Source organism: Homalodisca vitripennis, chromosome 2 (assembly GCF_021130785.1).
Source record: "Homalodisca vitripennis isolate AUS2020 chromosome 2, UT_GWSS_2.1, whole genome shotgun sequence".
Classification (NCBI taxonomy): Eukaryota; Metazoa; Arthropoda; class Insecta; order Hemiptera; family Cicadellidae; genus Homalodisca; species Homalodisca vitripennis.
Window position 1 is genome coordinate 108,422,890 of NC_060208.1, and position 5,039 is coordinate 108,427,928.

The window sequence follows — 5,039 nt, forward strand, 5'->3', positions numbered from 1 at the left end:
TTTGGCTTTCACAGGACAACCTTCATCATTTTTACGCCACTCCTTACTTGCCATTTTTGACTCGGGCGGGGGAGAGTTTGTGGTGTACCCACGTCTCATCACATGTAACAATGCGCTTTAAAAATGCCTCCCCTTCTTGCTGAAACTGATCCAGAAGCCTTCAAGCAATCTCCGATCTAACCTATTTTTGGTTTTCAGTCAAGAAACTCGGAACCCGTCAACCACTAATTTTTTTGAAACCGAACTCATCACTGATTTATGGATTGAACACTTCCATAGCTGATACACATTTCTATTATAATAAAATTTCTTCCACGGTTAACTGTCCATGTTCAATAAGCCCTAAAACGGCTATATTGATAATGACGTTAAGACGCATGCCTTGAGCAAATAGAAATAAGTAAGCAATTTATAGGTAAATATTATTTATGTAATAATCCAACAGTGGTCCCATGGTTTGACTGATACAGCAGCTAGAAATATTGCTTATAATGAAGCAAGTAGTTGTGATACATTAACATTTAACAAAACTAGGTTTCGGTAATGTTTATTTCTATTATTCAACAATGAAAACACTAACTTTGAACATTGCTTTTGCACCATTATCTCACACCAAATTATGAGCAAGAAGAAAAAGGAATGAAAATACAATGTTTTATTTAAATCTGACATGAAAGTTTACAATTATTAAATGAAATGAATATTCAAATTTGCTATGAAATGTAATCATGTATGTTTAAATTTTAATCAATACAGGTAATGTGAATGAATTAGATCCTAATTACAAACACTACAACAAGCCGTCAATTCCCCAATCCTCAAGAAATAAACAATCAGAGCTATATTTAGTGAGTGTAATTTTTAATTAGAATAGGTACAAAATACTATGACAATATCATAGTCATATGACAATATGAAAATCACCAGTTTGTGGTTAGTTTTGTAACATTCTGCACAAATCTCATGTGCAATAAACAATTTGATTCTATTTAATGTGTAATGTACTGTACATAACATAGGGCCCACAGTAATATTATTGTAATAAGTATTTAATATTAAAATATTTTAACACTATTCATATACAGTACTTCATACATCTGAACCTCATTGATCCGGATTATTAATATCAGTTATATAGAGGGTAAGGAGTTAAAATTTTTTGAAGATTTTTATGCATAATCTGGTTTTCCAAGTAGCTTCTTATTGCTTTGCCGTTAATAGTTTCCAGCACTGCAGTTAACCTAGCCTCTCTAGGACTGAATTTTTGAATCGATTTTGGCAAAAATGTATGCGTGTACTAAAATATTAACAGAATGAGTTTGGATACAGATAAATTAGTCAATTTTTCAGGACATTTTAGTCTATTTCGTTACTCTACAATAGTTGTTGCTTTCTCCAAATAATTTTTTATTTAATTTTTTTAGTACATATTATTCAATTAAATCTTTTTAGTGAGATGAACAAAAAATTAAAAACAACTGTCAATATTGTATTCCTTTGTGGTTTATCTCTTTCTATAGTTTTTTATTCAAAACAGCACAATGTTTTTTACATGGAAAACCAGTTTTATTGGATTACTTAATTATAAAGCATAATAACAAAAGAATAAAAATGTATTTACATATTTTCACTTTTTGATGACTTTATTACAAGCTCCTGAATTAGTTGTGAGGGAGATGAGATAAAACGGTTTGTTACGTTTCATTGTTATTATTAAAATGATAATTAAAATAGACTATCTACATTACATACAATGACCATTAATTTAATCTTTGATTCACTTTTGCGTCAGTCTTTGAATATCTTTGATATCTCAATATCGCTGTCCAAGTATCTGTCTACTTCTAAAGTACGCAAATTGTCTTCTTCCATGAGGTAGCGGAAGAACTAAAAACATTCAACAACTATCAACAGTTAAACACTAAACATTGAGAACACAATACGTAGAACGTAAGCAGAACTTTGAAGTGACAAAAAGTGAGCATATGGCAAAATATAAACAATAACAAAACAAGCTATTAGTTGTAGTTCCATTGTGCAAACATAACGACTCTAAACAGAATGATTGCTCATAAGGATGCTGGAGGGCACAAAACTGCGAACTAGTGTAAAAAAAAAAACAAATATGTGATCGTTAGCCTCTAGAAAGAGCACAAGTGCTGCTCGGACAAGATTATTCAGTCCCGCTTGCCCGCAACGAGTGACGCTCGGGCAAATTCCCCAATGGGTTAATAGTGTCAACACAAATATCACAACATTCACACAAATTATCACCATCACAGCAAATTTCAAAATGGATTTCTAAGTCACAAATCACGGCCAAATCCTGTTTTTAACAGAAGTAACTAAAAATTAAAAAAAATAAATAAAAGCATTGTTACAGAGAAGAATAATACAACAGTGATCTCCTTACAGCAGAATAATAGTTTAGAATATTGCCGGTGATGCTTTTTATAGTGGGAAAAAGATGTGACAAAAATGAGAAAAAGATGTAACTTGTATTGATTTTGGACACATTCTACCCATTACTAATGTCTTGAATGATTAATGTCACTTGTCTTTGCATGTTTTCAACATAATAAAAGTGGTGATCAATTATTGCTGTAAAAGACATAATTGTTCAGTAATTTAAAATTTATTGTAACATTTACCCGTTCAATAAATTTAAAATTACTGGACAATTGTGTATTTTCTTTTACAGCAAAAATTTGTTTCAATAACCCTCCCCCCCAGAATGAAAGGTGAGTCAATATTTTACCTGTTTACTGAAACAGCAGGGTAAAAGGGAAGCGATTACGTGTGCTCTCTTGTACATGACTATTTTCACAATCTCTTATCAATGAATGTCAAAAAGCTTCACATGTTCTTTGATGCTTGCATTAAGCCAAACAAAAACTTTATTATTTTTAGATTTTTTTAATTTTCTTGTGCATTTTGAAAATTATTTACAAATACCACAGTACTGTAATATGCCCTAGTCACAGTTATCTCGACTGTGATATTCATATGGCTCTTCTAAATTAATGCATGGTTGGAAACATAAAAATACTGGCAAGATTATTTTGAAGCAGCTAGAGGAAAACCAACTCCATTTAGTGTATATACCATTGACTCACTTGATGCCAAATATCCATCTGCTAGGCTAAGTGTATTTTCATGAGTTGGACCGAAATCTCCAGTCATTTCATACAAAGAGAGAATTCAAAATCAGATTCTTAAGGCAGATCATGTTTGATGACAAGACCTTTGAAAACATTTTTGATTGGCTTACATATCATGCATGGGGCTTGAGAGTCTGCAATGATAACCAAAGAAATCACTCAAGCAACTAAGTTCACACTGCCAGCTGCAAATGGTGAGTTACTATATTACCTAATTATAATACTTATTTCTTGTTATCTTACTCTACCCAACTGAAACTAAATTCTGCAGAGTGGCTCTCAAAATACCGGTACTTTTAAAAGTAATAAGTAGCTTGTTACTGATGTTTATTTTATTAAATTGGAAATAATAGTAGTAAGGCCATAAAGTAAAAATAACTGCAAAATAGAGGATACCAAATGGAAAATTATGTGCCCAACCCATAAAAATTTGTGTTTCCTACGTACCCAATGGCAAAGCCACCGAAAATACATATGAGTGCACAGTGGAAAGGTTAGCATGCAGGTGGGAAACATAGGAAAGAACAAACTCAAAACTTCCACATAGTTCATCTTTCTTACATAGTAGCATTTATTTGATGGTAAAGCAGTTTCACAGCAGTAAGGATGTATGTTCTAAGTTTTAGGGCCACTTTTTGTAAGTGGTGCTAAGTATGCTGTCCTCCAGCACTTGTCAAAAGTTTTGTGGTTTAGAGGCATAGGACATGTTCAAGAATTTGAAACACAGCTAAGTGGTGAGAAGACAAAAAACTACTTTGCTGTATTTTCACAATGTAACTTAAAAAAATATGTATCAATTGAAGTAATATTAGCTATGGAACTGCATGGACCAGTAGCAATAATATTAATACAATATCATATATTTATATAAGTAAACATGAGGGAATGAAAGCGATGTCCACTGCAAACATCCCTTATTTCCTCGTGTGTATTTTCGATTTTTCATACAAACAAACAAAGAGTGTATAGAAACTGAATGCTTTTCCCTCAATTAGCTTTAAATTTTTATTTTGTCAAACTTGTGTGCATAGTCTGTAGAGTACTTAAAATGTTCCTTAAAAATTTTAAAAAAGTGCACTTTCCTCTTTCTTCCCTAGATCCCTTCATTTGTTATCATAATGGTAGAAATAATCTAAACAGCATTTTATTAGTTTTATAAGTTTTCCACATCAATGGCTTCATCCTAACAACACGTATTTCCAAAATTGGTGATTAATTTGAGTTTTAATTTCAGTTTTGTCCCTTATTTTTCCCTGCATTGGATAAATATACCATTTTAAAACATCTCTTGAGGGATATTAATGAAAAAAGGTAAATTAGTTTCCACGTATCTCTCAGTACTTTATTCTGGACTTCTAATAACACGTATCTCCTTTTTAACAATGCAAAAAGTATTGCTTGAACACAGCTGACATATTGCAGGGCTGATATTACTCCAATTCTTTTTACATGCAAGAAAATTCTAATTGGTAAGTTGGCAATTCCTAAAACTCAAATCATAAAAAAGAAGAATAAACGTCATATGTTTTGTTTTTTTATTTTGAATCTACTTAAATATTTGTTTGAATATTGTTGAAGAGATACGTGATGTTAGAATTGATTTTGTACTTGGTTATTTAGAGATACGTGGCCATTTGACTGTATTGAGGTTAGAAGCTGAGTAGACCTTTGAGTGCTTTTTAAGCCATTTAATATTTAGTTCATTTTTGTTTTATGAGTTTAAGAATGTCTGATAGTGAAGAAGACAACTTGGTTGAAGAAATATATAATCAACTTCAGAATGCACCACCAACATTTACCCGTAAGTAGACCTATTCTTTACAGCTTATAGCCAATTTAGGTTGTGAAACATAACATAGGCTAACACAACTACTTAAT